The sequence below is a fragment of the Canis aureus genome, chromosome 25 (genome assembly GCF_053574225.1).
Source record: "Canis aureus isolate CA01 chromosome 25, VMU_Caureus_v.1.0, whole genome shotgun sequence".
Classification (NCBI taxonomy): Eukaryota; Metazoa; Chordata; class Mammalia; order Carnivora; family Canidae; genus Canis; species Canis aureus.
In genome coordinates this window covers 31,641,469-31,660,325 of record NC_135635.1, presented here as the reverse complement: position 1 = coordinate 31,660,325, position 18,857 = coordinate 31,641,469, and the positions used below count along the sequence as shown (strand labels likewise).

The 18,857-nt window shown below is 37.5% G+C and overlaps 1 protein-coding gene and 1 long non-coding RNA gene across 6 annotated transcripts in view; one reads left to right on the top strand and one right to left on the bottom strand.

The window, feature by feature from the left end:
- The window catches only part of EPS8 (EGFR pathway substrate 8, signaling adaptor), a 176,411-nt gene extending 160,074 nt beyond the window's left edge, over positions 1-16,337 (bottom strand). For 3 of the 5 annotated variants that reach the window (XM_077870938.1, XM_077870941.1, XM_077870942.1), the window contains exon 1: positions 16,170-16,309. The gene's annotated coding sequence lies outside the window, so the exon portion shown is untranslated. Of the gene's footprint in view, positions 1-16,169 lie in introns of all 5 variants that reach the window. The other 2 variants (XM_077870944.1, XM_077870945.1) reach the window with 2 other exon arrangements.
- On the top strand, positions 15,243-18,430 carry LOC144297162 (uncharacterized). The gene is made up of 2 exons (XR_013364253.1): positions 15,243-15,561; positions 16,923-18,430. It is a non-coding gene; the product is annotated as an uncharacterized LOC144297162 (long non-coding RNA).
- Positions 18,431-18,857: the final 427 nt, after the last annotated feature.

Below are 18,857 nucleotides of genomic sequence, written 5' to 3'. Positions count from 1 at the left end.
ATACATTCTATAAGAGACAGAGGCCTACATTAAAATTACATTCTACTGTTATTAATTTTGATTCATAATGATTCTCTTACTACAATGTGGCTTAAGTCAAGTTGAAAATTAGAAGGCGATCCTGAGGCCAAAGAAATTCAGTCACATTCCCAGAGGAAGAAGGAAAATGAATGAGATACCTGAATGCAGTTGAATATTAAAGATATGCACGGGACCAATTACCTGGTAAAGGGAGATGCATGAAATCTTTTAGAATTGGGCTTTCTGGCCCTTTCAAGAGATGCTGGAGAGAAATCAGAAAGTGTTAGGGGTGGAGAGAAACAATGACATACTAGAAAGCAAGTAAATATTCTAAGTACTTACTAGAAAAAATAGTGTGATTTATGTAAGTCCAATGGATATAAGTCTGTATCAGTTTTATAATCCCAGCTGGTTCAACATATAGCATATGACATGAACTATATACATACCTTAAGAAGAAGTAAGTTCTTATCCACATCTAGCTAACATCAGAGGCAAGATGGCAAGTAGAAGTCAGTGTATGACCTAACAAAACTGCCTCACAACAGTACCTAAAATTCTCATTTTTGCAGTAGCAATTTCTAAAACTTATAACAAAGGCTAGAAATCTTATGTAACTTTACAAAACATAATCAACTACATACTCATTAATATTTGTTTAATGAGAGGAAAACAGTCTCATCATCCTGGGATCATAAGGAACTGCTACCAGAAATACACAGACTAATCTACTGCACAAGAAAAGCATGGAAACAATTCCATCTTTAACCAACACATTCTCATACTACCTTTTTATTTCAAAAAAAAAAAAAAGTCTTCAAAACACACTTCAAAAATAACTGAGTCTGCCATCCATCTTTAAAAAATACATAAGATCCTCCAGTAATGGTAAGAAGAAATGAGGAAATATTGTATTAAGTTTTCTTTTTTAACAAAGTGCTTTAATGTTATGGATCTGGCAAGATTAGAGAGAGAGATTCATGTATCTATTCCTCCTTTTTTTTTCTCCCCAACCCCCAAATTTGTATACAAGCCTAGTGTTACTTAAGCTAATAGCATATAGCTCCAACTCTACAGTTGGGTAGACAGTGCTTGGAAAATTAGGTCACAAGCTTGCCACAGGGACTCCAATCATCTGTCTGGTAAGTTTGTATGACTTCCTCCTCCCTATGATCCTGTTATACACTGCCCAAAAGGCAAGATAAGGGAAAGGTTATCAGAACTTTCTATAATAGCTACAAAAATATTTGGTACACATCACTAACAATGTGGGAAAACTTAGGCACTTTTATCCTTCTACAGTCAACATAGTAATCAGTACTTTGATAAATATTATTGAGAACCTTCTTTGCACAGAAATTTTGTTTTTTAAAGTTCAATGCCAATAATGGCCCAATCCGTACTTGCTGACTTACAGCTTGAAAGCAATTCTTGATCCGGTTTCCAAACAATTAAGGTCTTTGCAATGCAAATAAAGATGTTTTTTGAAATAGATAGTTATGAATCTTTCATTCTTAGTAGCTAACTAGAAACACATGAGCCAAACACATTGCGGGGATCGCTTCAATGGTGTGTAATTTGAGAGGTGTGTCAGAAAGTGCTTTGCTCCACTAAAGGAGTCCACATTTTTCTCTCTTGTAAGTAAAATGCAAAGGCAATGTTGCTTCATACAGCAGTCTTAAAGTTACCCACATTCCAAATTCAAGATAAGAACTATTTCCCCATCTCTAAAGATTAACACTTTACAACCAGTCTTAAGTCTTCAGCATGACTTCATTTTATGAATAATGGCATCTTCATTCCTAAAAGTTTCCAAGAAAAGAATATTGAATAGGGTCTATAAAAATAACACAAACCATGCTTGTCCGAGCTGATCTTAAATTAACCTTAACTGCTGGATATCTTTCAAAGGGAGTACTGGCATATTACAATTTTTCCCAAAACTCTCCATAAATAAATCGACCTTTAATGGAATTATTGTAAAGTCACACATAATTTTGAAGTACAGTATGAGTAGATGTAAAAATTATAATACAAACTGTGAATATCTTCACTCTCTTAGAAGTTAGAGAGAAGGAAGGAGGGAGAGAAGGGTAGAAAGGTTATTCTTTATTTTCCACATTTTTGACCATTTACCTAGAATCTAATGCTTACATTTTTATGCTTTTAATTTAGGCTTCTGATATTTGTAAATTCAGTAAGGATAGAAATCTTATCTGTCTTAATTGCAGTATCTTTATTATTTAGTAATATGTCTAGCACTTAATAGATATTTAGGGTTTTTTTTAGTATTTCTTAATTGACATAAATTCCACTAACTGAAACAAAACTATTTCTATTAAATAAAACTATATATGTCCAAGACTATGATATCAAGAAATTAAATTGGGTTGAATTAAGCCAATGACTTTACTAATAGTACAGCCAAATCCCTAATCTTACATAACTATCTCATATATGCATATTATAAGAACAATGACTAAAGAAAGTTGAAATGATCAAACAAGCTCCATCACCATTACAACAAACAATATTCACCCTCATATATGAAAGACAGTTCCAGGTGCATTTCATTGTATTCAGTATGCATTTGTGTACATGTCCCTCTTGTATAATTTTCTTTTAAAAGAAATTTTGCCCAAGTATTTTCCTTCCCAGTGACCCACAGAGTTGACAGCAGTAACAAAACCTTGCTAAGAGTAATTAGAGAAGGAGGAATAGGAAGCTGAAAGATTATAGTTATAAGTTTTTAGAAGATTTCAGGAAAAAAAAAAACACTCTTAGCTGAATTAGTTTCTTTGGCCTTAAAAATTAAGCTATGTTCTAAAATCAATCCCTTGCAAAAATCCCTTGTCTTCCTTTGGAAGAGAAGAAAACTCAGCAGGCTTAGATCAGCTACCTAATCTAAAAAGTTTTCCCCAAAAAATCATGTCTACTATCTCAAGAACATGTAACTATATCAGCCTCCATATATAGAAAGCATTTGTTACACCTAATATCTAAAATCCAATTAATGTCCACATTAGCCTAATAGAATCGATGTTAGCTAGAAAGATCTGGCTGTTAAATCTTAAATATTAAGACTATCCATGTTCGGAACTGAAAGTCTTTTTTTGTGTTTATTTGAAAAAAATATTTAATATACATTTCTATCACATAATACATTGCTCTTTACAGTATGCATAATCCAAGTTCTCCAGATGTAGCCCAAGAACAGCACAGCGATGGTAAAAATGGCTTATTGGTTTCTGTGAAATTTTAGTGTTTCTACTTTTGTCACTCCCAACTATTTCTATGGTCTGTCAGATACTACTAGTTTTCCCAATCATTTTACTACTTTATCCATTAGTTTGGAATCTTTTAGTTTGATCATATGAATGCCTTTTAAACCACAAATATAAAACAAAATATAACTGGTAGCCATTAGGTTAAATTATCCCCTATTCTCAGGTCTTCTATTCTGTAATAAAGTAATAGCTCACAAATTCACACTTCAAATATTCCATTACCTACATGGCAGAGGGAGAAAATGAAAATAACTACTGGTAACAGATATAGATGGAGGGCAGAAAGTCTTGGAGGCAGGATAAAGAGACTTTTATTCCGGTTTGAAGACCACTTAGAAGGCCATGGAGTACTCCTCCATGTAAAATTATTTTTTATATGACTTCAATTGAGATGTATTTGAACTCAAATTCTAAAATTCCCTAGAGTGTTAAGGGGCTCCTGTAAAACAAAATGTAAAAAGGAAAGAGAAAAGGAAAAAAGGAAGGACGGAAGGAAAGGAAGGAGGGAGGGAGGGAGGAAGGAAGGGAAGGAAAGAGGGAAGGAGGGAGGGAGAAAGGAAGGGAGGGAGGGAGGGAAGGCGAAAGCCAGTAGCATAGATTCTAATATACAAACAAAGCCATAGTGGATCTTTCCTAATTAGTACAAAAACTGGTGTTAAAAAGTATTCCAGCTCAAGTTAATCACTGTTAATGTATTCAGTCTGAACAGGATTTCATTATCTTCATAATGAGACTTAGTACTTCTAAAATAATTTATTTACTACTCAAATAAGATGAAGGTGATGAGGGCTTCAATCACTCCTTTGTTTCAAACCCTCTAACAGCCTAAACTTAACCTTCACTGTCATAACCACCATGAATGCCCCCTTTATTCAGACTTTGCTCTCCATGACTGAGATCTCACCAGGCAGTGAGAAAAAGTTAGAACAGTAACTGGAAAGATAGCAAAGTAATGAAAGATACATGTTTCAACTAAGTCATTGGAGGACTGAAAAAAGCAGTCAGATACCAGGGCTAGAGGATGGGGTAAAACAAGGATAAGGGAAGCAAAACGGAGAAGGTGTTCAAGGGAAAATCCACAATATCATTTATCTGTTTCAGGATTTTTATGAATATTTTCTTTATGAGACAATAGAGGTAGCAAGTCTTAAGACAGTTTTGAAAAGTGTGCAATAGGGCCAAGTGCATAGATCTAATAGTGAATGGTGCTGAAACTTTTCGTTCCAATTGTTTGGATAAGAAACATAAAAAAATTAATATAAAAGATGAAGTTTTCAACATTGTATTCTACAAAGACAGCAAGTATACGAGTATATAAAAAATATAGAACTGTTCATTCCTAAATTTAAATGAGGTTACAGGGATCCCTGGGTGGCGCAGCGGTTTAGCGCCTGCCTTTGGCCCAGGGCGCAATCCTGGAGATCCGGGATCGAATCCCACGTCAGGCTCCCGGTGCATGGAGCCTGCTTCTCCCTCTGCCTGTGTCTCTGCCTCTCTCTCTCTCACTGTGTGCCTATCATAAATAAATAAAAATTAAAAAAAAAATTTAAATGAGGTTACAATTTTTATATTAATTTTTTTTATTCTTTACACATTGTTATTCAAGCTTGGCTATCATGGATTAGTGATTTAAAAATAAAAGAGATGAGGGGCACCTGGGTGGCTCGGTTGGTTAAACATCCAACCCTTCTCTTCCATTCAGGTCATGATCTCAGGGTCATGGGACCAAGCCCCATATGGGGCTCCATGCTTAGTGTGGTGTCTGCTTGTCCCTCTCCCTTCCCCCATTTGCCCTCATGCTCTCTCTCCCTCTGTAAAATAAATAAAGTCTTCAAAAGTAAACTTAAAAATAGAAAAAAAGGAGACATTAAATCTGTGAATTAATGTAAATCTAGTTAAAATCTTTGGAGGGCTACTTTCCTCTATAATTAAAAACACCGTCTTTAATAAAAATTCTTTAGATATACATATTAATTCCACATCTTGACATGCATAAGTATCATGTGAATAATGCTACAAGATTTGGCCCAATGACAAGATTTTTATCACAGAAAGAATTCCATTGCTTTTAAATCATTCAGAACCTAACAAGGCCCCACAAAAGAACTAAATAAAAGAACTACCAATAAAATTAATGTTTACCCTTGACTAAAATGATCCTGAGATGTAAAAAAAAATCAAATAAATAACACTAGCTGTAGTATATAGCACTGAAAAGAAATAGATTATACATCACAAGTTTTAATAATGAGGATAAACATGCTAAAATAAGACAACTCAACCTAATGATAGGGCTTCTAATCAATATTTTTTCTGTATTAAAATATTTTAAAATTCCAATATATGGTTGAACATAAAACAGTTAAGGTTTTGAAAACACACTGGAAAGGGAAATTGGAAATTACTTACACACATACATACAAATACAAACAAGTTGAGCATGCTATTAGGTGGGTGGGAGAATTTATAAAAAGATGTAGTAATGTTCTATTTTCTTCCATTTATCAAAGTTAAATACATCTTCTCTATCATCACAAGTATACCTTCAAATTTAAGAGTCAACATATTTAAAATCATCTTAATGTATGTTCATGACTAAAAATACCATTAACTTCAAATGTCAAAATTATTACAGAAGATTAAACAAATTGTATGCAATGTATTTTCAAAAGTGACATATTTCACACATATTTTTCTTTAGGGACTTGTTTTGCTACTTGTGCTTTTTAAAATATTTTATTTTCTAGTGAAAATAGAAACAATTACAATATTACAAAACATTACAAAAACTAGAATTAGCAAAAAAAATTACAGATTGTTTAATGATCATAAACTTTATTTTAGACACTGGAAACATTCTATTACTGCAGAATATAGTAATAGAATTACTACTATTACTATTACTATATTACTAATATATTTATTGCTTATAAATAAATAAATATATCAACAATATATATATATCAACAATACACATGTATTTCTAAAATAAAGAATAATATTCTAATGGTGATATTCTAAAATATAATACTTAATGGTGCTAATAAATGACTTTCTAAATAAAATAAAATTCATATCAATAGCCTTTAATAGAAATTTAAAAATATATATTCCCTCTTTTTAAGCTTGTTATTGTTGTTGAAGAATAGCTGACATACAATATCCTATTAGTTTCAGACATACAATACAGTGATTCAACATTTACATATATTATGAAATAATTACCACAATAAGCCTAGTTATCACCTGTTACCATATACAGTTATTACAATATTATTGATTATATTTCCTATGCTGTATCTTATATTCTCCTGGCTTATTTATTTTATAGCTGGAAATTTGTATCTCTTAATCCTCTTCCTCTATTTTGCCCATCCTCCCATCCCCCTCCCCTCTAGCAACCACCAGTTTGTTTTCCATATTTATGAATTGTTTGTTTTGTTCGTTTGTTTTTTAGATTCCACATTTAATGGAAATCATACTTTGTCTTTCTCGGTTTGATTTTTTCACTTAGTGATAAAAATAAGTACCCTTTAGGTCTATCCACAGTGTCATAAATGTCAAGATTTCATTCTTTTTATGGCTGAATAATATTCTATTGTGAGTGTGTGTATGTGTGTGTGTGTTATACACACACACACACAATACCTTTATTCATTTATCTATTGATGGACACTTAGGTTGCTTCCATATCTTGGCCACTGTAAGCAATGCTGCAATGAACATATGAGTACATATATCTTTTCAAATTCATATTTTCATTTTCTTCAAATAAATACCCAAAAGTAGAATTGCTGGATCATATGGTATTTCTATTTTTAATTATTTTAGGAAGCTCCACACTGTTTTCCTAGTTGGCTGAACCATTTTACATTCCACATTCCATCCAATAGTGCACAAGGATTCCCTTTTCTCCACATCCTCGCCAACATTTATTATTTCTTGTCATTTGGAGAATAGACATTCTGACAAGTGTGAGGGGATATCTCATTATGGGTTTGATTTGCATTTCCCTGATAATTAGTAGTGATATACAGCATTATTTCATGTGTCTATTGGCCATCTGTATGTCTTCTTTGGAAAAATGTCCATTTAATTGGATTGTTTGGGGATTTTGGTGTTGAGCTGTATTTTTTTTTTAAGAATTTATTTATTTACTTGTAAGGGAGATAGACTAGCTGTGGGTCTGTCACTTACAGCCTTTATTAGGTTGGGGTATGTTCCCCCCAATAAAGTATTTATCATAAATGAATGTTAAATTCTGTCAAATGCTTTTACTACATCTACTGAGTTGATAATACAATTTTTACTCTTCATTTAGTTAATGTGGTGTATCACACTGAATAATTTGCAGATATTGAAATATCTTTGTATCCCTATAATAAATCCCACTTTATCCTGGTATAGGATCCTTCCAATGTATTATTGAATTCAGTTTGCTAAGATTTTGTTGAGAATGTCTGCATTTATGTTCATCAGGGATACTGGTCTGTAATTTTCTTTTTCTTTCTTTCCTTTTTTTTTTTTTCTTGTAGTGTCTTTATCAGGTTCTGGTATGAGACTAATGCTGAACTTAGAGAATGGATTTGGAAACACTTCTTCAATTTTTTGAAACAGCTTGAGAAGGGATAGATATTAACTCTACTTTAAATGTTTGGTAAAATGCAACTATGAATTAGTCTGGTTCTGGACTTTTGTCCTTCTTTTAAATATAAACTTCTCTTCCCTTGAGTGATGTTAATTTTTTTTCTATTTTGTCTTTCCTTTTTTTAGTTCTCCCCTCATATTAAAAGCAGTTTTTCAGTTGCAGAACTCTAACCCCAACAAGCACATAATTCATACACTTAACAAATTATTTTAGCACACTGGTAAGTATTATGTTCAGGTTCCATTCAGAAACCAATCATGGCTCTTAGAATTCTGGATTGGCTCAAACAGGACTAGATAGTGCCTTTACAGGATGTTACGTTCTAATGTTGCTATACTACTAAATATAAGCATGGTTCAAGACAGAACCTCTGATTTCACCCCAAAACACACAAGTCCTCTTTCTTAATAAAATCACTTGAGTATCATAGGACTGGAAAAAAAAAACCACAAGAATTTATTCACTAGATAAAGGACTATATTTAGAAAGTCATAGGATTAGAAGAGGAGATTCATGCAATTCTTAAAACAGGTTTGGGATCTTTATCCTCTCCTACTATGATGCAATGAATACTGTATTGTATTGTTACTTAAAAAATGAAAAATAACTGGTTATTCAGTTCTAATATCCCTATAGGCTCTGTGAGAATGTGCAGAATTTCCTACTACTCCTGTCATGTCCACCCATTCTGTATGTCAAACACATTCATCTTTCTATCTGGAATGCCCTAGAGTCCCATCTCATACTCTTATTCTTGACCTCACAAATTCATCCTATAAAATTCAAATGTCATAATCTTCAATAAATATTTTTGTGATTGCTTAGCCACAGTGAGCCTCTCTATATGATAAGATATAAACATAAGGGTTTTTTTTTTTCATTTAACCTACCCCCAACAACTGTGACAAATAATTTCCACTTCCTAGATAAGAAAACTAAGGCTGGTAAGGTCTTTCTGATTTCAAAGTCCATTGCTTGCTTGCTTGTCTAATTTAATATATACTCTCATTAGGGACGCCTGGCTCAGTGGTTGAGTGTCTGCCTTCAGCTCAGGGTGTGATCCCAGAGTACCGGGGTCCAGTCCCACATCAGGCTCCCTGCATGGAGCCTACTTCTCCCTCTACCTGTGTTTCTGCCTCTCTCTCTCTCTCTCTCTCTCTCTCTCATGAATAAATAAAATCTTTTATATATATATTAATGTGTGTGTGTGTGTATACTCTCTCATTAGTTCCATACTCTACTAAAATGGTTGTGTTCTCTGAAGACAGAAGGCAGAGATTCTGTTTCATTCATCTTTGTATTTCCAGTGTCTGGCACAGAACAGATATTCCACAAATGCTCAATAAATGATGAATGAGCGAATAAATAAAATGTAACAATGTTCAATTTCTTCTGGGAGGAAAATTCATCCCCTCCTAAATATTCTTTTGTAAAGAGTATGCTAGTAAGTGCTTATTTCATTCAGCAAACATTTTGTGAGTGTGTATAATATGTGATATGCTGTGCTTAAAGATAATTGAGTTTAGTTCCTTGTCCTCAAGAAACTTACAATTCAGTGGGGGAAAGGTATAAACAGTTAGCTAATTCTACTGCTACAGGCTTTATTTGTTCTAATCCCTACAAGTTCCTCTCTTTAAAGGAACCTCGGTTTTTATAACCATGTTCTCATAACTCACCCGTCCGGGAAGTAAGATACAGATCAGTCAAAAGGGGAAAAGAAAAAAAGAATCTCCACGTATCTCAAAAGTTGTATTTTTCTTATTTAGCTCAGTAGTCACTTAAATAATGTTTATTCTTATTTAGCTCAGTAGTCATTTAAATAATGTACAATTTTAAAGAAAATAATAAAATAAAGGACACCTGATACTATCCTTGCACTTTTTCTCTTATGACAGATCACATAGCCAATTGGAAAGTTTTGGAGTCAAAACGATCAAACTTCCCATCCAAACTCTGTCCGTTTCTCCCCATATGGATCATAGACAAGCCATTTTACCTTTCTGAGCATATTTCTTCCCTTTAAAATGGATATATGGAGAACTGCCCTAAAGAGCTTTTGTAAGAGTTTAAAAAGACAATGTATATAACGCCTGCCACACCATAACCGCTACTTTTCTTAAATCAGACCTCACTAGATGCTTTTTGGAAGTTTATGATTCTATATGTAGCATAACAATATAAAAATTCTGGCCCCAAGGTCGATCACACAAAGTGTTTATCAAAAGAAAGGTACTTAAAAAAACTACTTCTTTCTGGTAAGAAGAGTGGCATGGGATAAGATTCAAGACCCTAGTGTTAAGTCTCAAGTTTCTAGACATTACATACACCATCTACCTCTTCTCAGGACACACTTTACAAATCCCTTATTTCAGATCCTCTTTGTGAAAAAGAAAACTTTATTATTTCTTATGGTTAGATCTGAAAGAATTGTTAGATATTACTCTGTATTAACAATCCCATTGTCCACAGAAGTCCAGGAACTAATCTCAACATAGAGTCTATGTATTACTACATTTTCATTTCCAAGTCATTTCTCAACTGTTTCCTTTAAGCAAATTCACATAAGGTTTTTAAAAATCAAAAACACTTTCCTTTCTATCCTAAACCCAATTTATAATCTACTTGCCTTAAAAATTTCATTTACTTGGTACTGGTACAACAGAAAATCCACGGGCAAAAAAGTGGGTCTAGACACAGACTTTACACCTTTCATAAAAATAAACTCAAAATGAATGAGAGATCTAAATGTAAAATTATAAAACTTCTAGAAAATAAAAAAGAAGTATAAAATCTAGGCGGCCTTGGGTTTAGCAAGGAGTTTTTGAAATACAACACCAAAAGTCTATCCATGAAACTGACAAGTTGGGTTTCATTACAGTTAAAAACATTTGGGGCACCTGGGTGGCTCAGTGATTGAGCATCTGCCTTTGGCTCAGGTCCTGATACCAGGGTCCTGAAATCGAGTCCTGCATCAGGCTTCCCATGGGGAGCCTGCTTCTCCCTCTGCCTATGTTTCTGCCTCTCTCTGTGTGTGTCTCATGAATAAATAAATAAAATCTTTAAAAAATAATAAATAAAAACATTTGCTCTGAAAAAACACTGTTAAGAGAATAAAAAGAAAAGCCAGACTGGAAAAAAAAAATCTGCAAAATACATAAATGATAAAGTGCCTGTATGAAAAAGATATAAGGAATTCTTAACTAAAAAACAGACAACCCTATTTAAAAATGGGCAAAAGTTCGGAACAGATATCTCCTCAAAGAAAATACACAGAAAATATTAGCATATGAAAAGATACTTAACATTAAATGTCATTAGGGAATGGCAAAATAAGCAACAATGAAATATTACTTACAATGCATAAAATTCAAAAAACTGACAATATCAAAAAATTGACAAGGATGAGAAGCAACAGGAGCTTGCATTAATTGCTGATGGGGATGCAAAATGACAGAGCCACACTAAAAAACAGTGTGGCAATACCTTACAAAGCTAACAATAATCTTATATGATCCAGCAATCGTGTTCTCAGTTATTTAGCCAAATGATGTGAAATCTCGTGTCTACACAAAACCTTGTCCACCAGTACTTATAACAGCTTTATTCATAGTTGCCAAAAACTGGAAGCAACCAAGATGTCCATCAATAAATGTATAGATACACAAACTGTGATACACTCACACAATGCAATATTATTAAGTGATAAAAAGAAATGAGAAAAAAAAAGAAATAAGCTATCAAATCACAAGAAGATATAAATGAACCTTAAACACATATTTGTAAGTGACAGAAGCCAATCTGACAAGGCTATATAATTCCAATTATATGATGCCTAGAAAAGGCAAAACTATAAGGACAATAAAAAAAAGAATCAGTGGTTGTCAGGGGGTGGGGATTATAGGAGGAGTAATAAATGAAGCACATAAATGGGGTTTTTTTTACTATTTGATACTATAATAATGGATACATGAAATTATGCATTTGTCAAAACCCAGCAAACTTTACAGGACAAAGAGAGAACGTTATGCAAACTTTTAAAAAATTATTGAGAAGGTCAAAAGGATTCCAGGACAGAATGAAGATTGTGACAAAAGGATCTGACACTGTTATTAATGTATACAACTACCACACTAAGTGAGATAGGAGAAAAAGGAATGAAATCCACAAAGTAAAAGCAAAAGGAACTCCAAACAAGAACTGTACTCTGGTTGATAAAGTTGTTTACCACTCTCTGTAAAGAGAATATAAGTTAACAATTTCAATAGTACTATATGTATACAATAGGATTGAACAATTAAATAAATGGATGACAGATGGTGGGAGCCAGGTTTCTTCTCATGGTTGGAATGAATTTACATATAAGCAAGAAGAGAAGGCCAAAAGATACAAGTCGTCACATAATAGGTAGAGTTGTAGACACCCATATGAATTCATATTCTGCTTAATATGGATACATATGATTACACGGAGAACTATGTATAGACAGGTGTATACACATGGGTTTGTATACATGCATATATTTCCTGCTCTCTAGATAGCTAAAGAGGCAATGACACCCCAGTAGCAAGAAGAACCCAGGACCCAAATCTTGGCCTCTAATACTATTTCCCAAGAAAATCAAACAGGTTCTTTCTCCCTGATTCTAGGACAGGAAATGGAAATATAAAAGATGAACCTGGAACATCGTTTAATGCCAGAAAGTAAGAAATGACTTTAAAAAAAAAGACCTCTCACATTGATGGAGACATGTCAAAGGAGCACAGGAGATGACTGAAAGAGCTCCCTGTGGCCAAAGCTGAAACAATTTGAGCAAAAAAATAAAGTAGTACTGGACTATAACCCAAAGTATATAATGTATATCCATGAGTACAGACCAATATAAGCAAATCATTGAGTAAATACATAATGGGGACAAAAAAAAAATCTGCCATGCAGAAGAATTCTAAATAATTTATCTAAGATGCCCCACCCTCAGAGAGAAGTAAGATTATCCACTCCTTGAATGTGTTCTGTGCACAGTGACTTTCTTCCAAGAGTATCGCATGGAAAGAAGAGGAGGAACTTTTCAGGGCAGACACCTAACAAGCACTAACTCGGCCAGGTGATGAAGATCAGTATCAATAGTGATAAGTCCTGCTGACAGCATGTACCCTTTACATAATGTAATAAAAATGGCATTTTACTTCTGTGATCCTTCTTACAAAAAACTAAAAGCCCAGTCTGATCATGAGAATGAAAGTCACACTAACTCCAATGGAAGGGTATTCTACACAATACCTGACAAATAACTCCTCACAACTGTGAAGGTCATCAAACACAAGGTCTAACAAACTGTCACAGCCAAAAGGACCATAAGGAGACCTGACAATTCAGTGGTATCTAAGATGGTAGGGCCCTGAAACAGAAAAAGGACACCAAAAAAAACTGAGGAAAGCTAAATAAAGTATGGATTTCAGTTGGTAATACTGCTTCATTAATTAACACAATACTAATGTACGATGTAATAAGAGGAAATTGGGTAACAGTGTATATAAGTACTGTACCATCTGCACACTTTTCCTATAAACCTAAAACTCATCGAAAAAATAAAATATATTTTTTAAAATACCATCTAAGAATGTATCTAGAAAACGCTAAAGAGGCTGTCGTGAAGCACTGAACACCTTCCCTGCATACATTAAGGTTTAAATGTTGACAACTATGTTGTTACAGAATTTTCCTTAAGAAAACATTTTCAATCACTAACAGCTGCAAACAATTTCATGCAGTAATTCCCAGCAGGGCTGTACTATAGCTAAAGTACTTTAACTAAAATTCCACTCTTCCCCTTACATACCATTGCAGATGTCTGAAAGTTTGTAACCTATCATTAACTTATGTTGTTTCATGATGATACGAATCTGTTTAATACAACTCACCAAAGCAACCTAAATTGTATATAAATGAAATCAGTGCTAAAACACTCACCCAACAAAACTTCAAGGATCTAAAAAAAGATCTTGAGAAAAACTATCATCTTGTACTGTGGATATTACATTCTCTTATAAAAACCATGGTTTAAGTGATCTGTTGCAGAATTAAAATAGGTAAATGAAGAAAACAGGTCAGCAGAAAAAAAAGGGGCAGTGAGCATAGCATAAGAAAAGGGTCTAGAACTTAAAAGTCTATCAAATAAAAACTCAAAGTAAAAAATAAAAAGCCTATGTTATAGCAGAGAAAAGGACTGATAACTGAAAAGTCTCAAAAAATTGAAAATAGGAAAAATGAGAAATGAAAACAAAATGAAGTATTTTCATTCGATCAGAAACAAGCAAAGTGTTGAAAATTAGACATTGGACTACCGACAGAGAACAAACCAGAATAAACCATGCTGAAGAATCACCCTCAATGCAACTTCAAGTATTCTCCCATCATTAATAAAAGACTGAAAATTATTATTTAATGACTGATATTCAATGACACTGGAAAGTGGAAAGAAAAAAGATTACAAAGAGAATGTACCGAATATTGTGAACAGTGGTTACTTCAGAATAGTGGAATTAAAAGTTTTCATCTTTTTTTTTTCCTGCTGTGTAGTGAATGACCTGTGGAATTTTAAAGTCTTAATCTATGAATTCTGCACTAAAGGCTCTCTATAAAATGTCATTATATTTGTGACCCCCTTTAGTGGCAATTCTATAAAGCTCATTATTTTTCTAATCGTAAGCCAAAGCGTGAACACATGCCCCCAAATTTTTCACACTAGCACCTTAAGAACTATAACAATCTGTCCGAAAAACTCCAATTCCAAACGGAAAATCTATACTAGGTGCGAGGCGATGACATTGACTTTTAATTTCAATGACCACAGACAGGATTGACATTTCGTACCCACTTTGCAAAACCCTAGTCCCTTTAGCATGGTATCCTCTCAGGAGAAATACATTAGAAGCAACACACAACACAGCTACTTTGTTGTTACCTGTGTATATCCATACAGGTGTGTGTATATGGATACATATAGATATATGTACATATACATACGTGTATGTAACTACATGAATATAGATATATGAATATATATATTCACTTCATATATAGTTTCATATGTATATATATGAAGTCTTCCGGGAATCCTAATTCTCCTATCTCTCAAAAGAATAACAAAACCAAAAGTAAGCTGTTCATATGCATCTTAAACAAAGTTTTATCCCAACTCTTAAGATATCACCTACTCCTTTTATTATGAGACAAAAACTGAAACCTTCCAAAGAAAAGCATTAATACATCCCACTGAAATAGATTTTGTAGGAGAGAATTCCAGTTCTTAAAAGCTCTACCGCCCTAGACGCCTGTGGAGTCCAAATCCTAATTCCACAGACGTCCTCCCCCAAAGAAATTCCGGCAGTTCGATGGGCACTTAGGAGGGGGGGAAGGAGGATTTGAGAAACAGCGCAGAGGAGGAGAACAATCCGTGCAGTGATTTTTGCACACAGATCGTCCTGGAAAGGAAAGTAGGCAGTGGCCGTAGGGGAGCGAGCCTGGTCTTCACGCGTGGGGGGACCTCCTCCGAAGGCATGAATCCGCAGAGAACACCGGAAAGGCCACCTTCCGAAAGTAAAAACGGTGAGTCGAGTGGAAGTACGGACGGAGAAGTCGACGAGGGGATCGGGAGTGACAACTCTTCCCGGGCAAGGCGCTGTCCTACCTGGACGGCAGCTGCGGTGGTGGGACCTTAGGGGTGCGGGGAGACACGGTCCCCGGGAGCGCGGGGAGGGTCGCTCCGACAGACCCCAGCCTAGGGGGCCGTGACAAGACCTGCCCTGCAGTCGCCCCACGGGCCAGACAGGCGCAGGTGTCTGTGCGGAAGCTCGGGTTACCAGCGAATATGGCAAAGGCCCCGGGACGCGCGGGTGCCCACGGCTCCCGGGCCCCGCGTGGGCGTGCGGGCGGGCGGGCGGGCGTGCGGCGCGGCGGCCGGGGGTCTGCACCCGCCCGCTCCCGGCTCCGGCTCCCGGCTCCCGGCTCCCCGGCTCCCGGCTCCCCGACGCGCTCCGCCCGCAGCGCCCCGCGCACCTGGCTCCCGACACCAGTTGAAAGCAGTCAAAGTGAATGAGAGCGGACGCGGCGCCTGGCCCCGCTCCATCCAGGCACACAAAGGCGGATTTTTAAGATCGAGGCTGAGTTCAAGCAGCTGGACCCCGGCCGGCGCCGTCCGCCCGCGCGGCTCTTACCTCGGATCCGCCCTCGGGGGCCGTGGCTTTCCACCCCCCGGAGGCGCCGCGAGCCGGGACCCGGCGGGACGCGGCGGGAGAAAGCCCCCGACCCGGCCCGGGCCACGCCCTTCCACTGCTCCCCGAGCCGCAGGGCCGCCGTGCGCGCCGGGCTGCCGAGCCGCGGTCTCCGGGCGAGCTCAGCGCGGACCCCGCGCCGGGCAGGACCGCCGCGCCCGCCGCCGCCTGCGAAGTGTGCAGCCGCCCGCCCGCTCGCCCGCTCGCCGCCAAAGCCAGCCGCGCGCCGCGCATGCCCACTACCCGGCGAGGCGCGAGCCAGAGCGCGCGCGCGTGTGCGCGCCTGGCGCGGCCGGAGCGGGCTCCGCTCTCCGGGTCTTGCGGGCGGCCGAGCCGCGGAGTAACTGGTCGACCCCAGAGCTGCGGGCGCGCTGGGCTGCGGGGCCCCGGGCGGGCGGGCGGGAAGAGGGCAGGCGCCGCGCTAAGTTATCGACGCCATCGAAGTCGGCCCAAGGTTCCTAGCTGCGGACAGGTCTGCAGAAGTGCCCCAGCGGGACCGACGAGCCCCCGGGGGACGCGGGGGACGCGGGAGGGCGAGCGGCGCGCGTGGAGGGGGCGCCCCCGGGGCCGTGGGAGCGCCCCGAGACCGCACCCCGCGTGGGCCGACGGCTCGACCCGCCACACTTCGTCTTCCTTCGCGCGGCCCTGCCACCTGGTTTCCCCCCTTTGGTCACTCTCTTCTTTTTTTTGTTTCAGTTCATGCCATCACCGGGTGACAACCAAGGGCCTCCATCCGGTCCTTAGCTGCAGCCGAGCAAGCCCAGACCCGCTGGGCCAGCCGCCGCGGATGCCGTGGATGCGGTGCTCACAGAGTTCTTGCCCGGAGCCTGATGTGCTTTGAAGTGGTAGAGACTTCTTTCACTTAATCCCTCTCGTACGTAACCTAACCAAGCCTCGTCGTCGGGGAGGTGACTCCTCCACCAGTAGCTCCCTGGGCCACTCCATGGGAAGCCCTGCAGTCTCCCGCGTGGTATTTTCTTGCTCTTAAAGCCCTCCTTTGTCCTAGCTACGCCCCCTTCCTGTTCTAACTTCTTTAAAGCCAGTCGACTCTCAGAAATCAACCAAGATCATCTTGGTTAAAACCCAGTGGACCTGCTTGCTTTGTGAAACAAGGAGAAAGGAAGGCTTCACACCAAGGTGAACGTTAAAACCATTAGGCTGAAAGTTCACATAGATCTTTTTTAAATTTTTATTTATTTATGATAGTCACAGAGAGAGAGAGAGAGAGAGGCAGAGACACAGGCAGAGGGAGAAGCAGGCTCCATGCACCGGGACCCAACGTGGGATTCAATCCCGGGTCTCCAGGATCGCGCCCTGGGCCAAAGGCAGGCGCCAAACCGCTGCGCCACCCAGGGATCCCGAGTTCACGTAGATCTTAAGTCCAGTCCCCCATCTTAAGTAGAAATCTCCTCTTCAGTATTTCCATCGTACCTTCGTCCACTTAAACTTTTACAATGTTGGAAATCTCTATCCTTATTAGTATTATGTATAATCATGGTTATTTATTCAATTTTTACCTGTACCAGGAACTAAGCAATTTTTAAATATTATTTCTAATCCTTAACATGAGATACGCCTTATTATACCTATTCGATAGGGAAATAAAGCTCAGAAGTATCATCCTGTTTTACCACAGCCAGCGCTGGTACCAGGATTTAAATTCCGTTCTGCTTAGAAGATCTATAATCATTTGATTTGTGAACATCAACTCACTTTCCCTTAACTTACACCATTGGTGCTGAATATGACCCCTAGGAATTAATTAATCTCATTCTTTATAAACATAGAAGCCTTAAAATATTTGAAGCAAGTACTAAGTAGCTATCAGAATATCTAATATTTTTCTATTTTTCAAAAATTTTAGATCCTTTCATTATTTGTCAAAAAGAATGGTGAGCCCTCATAACTATATATATATATATATATATATATATATATATATATATCCTGCTTTGAATGTCCTTTGACTTTTCCTTTTCCTTCTTAGATTGTGCACTCAAAAGAAAACAGAACATTCAAATATGGTGGACCAAGAACTTTGTTAGAAAAGTGATCAGTAGCCCCTTTGATCCAAGCATACCCTGTCAATAAGGCATCCCAAACTTGTGTTAGGCTTTACTTTTAGCAAAGGTATTACCTACAATTGAATAAAACATCCAAGTCTATTTTACATGAACTGCAATTAAACCATAGCTTCCACCTTATATAGTCTGTTTCTTTAATTCTATGTTTAAACCCAATTTTTGCCTTTAATCCATATTAAATTTCATTTTGTGTGTTTTAAGACATAATTTCAGGTTTTGAAATCTTATTAGTGGGATGTCTGGGTGGCTTAGTGGTTGAGCATCTGCCTTTGGCTCAAGGAGTGATTCCGAGGTCCTGGAATCCAGTACCCCACATCAGGCTCCCTGCAGGGAGCCTGCTTCTCCCTCTTCTTGTGTCTCCGCCTCTCTCTGTCTCTCATGAATAAATAAATAAAATCTTTAAAGAAAAAAAAAACTTATTAGTGATTACTTTTAACTTATGGTATCTGTGAAGTTAATGAACATGCTTCTTTGTTTCCACTTAAGTCGAATAAAGTTAATAAAACAGGCTTAGAAAAGAGCCTTGTAGCCCACCACCAAAAATAAT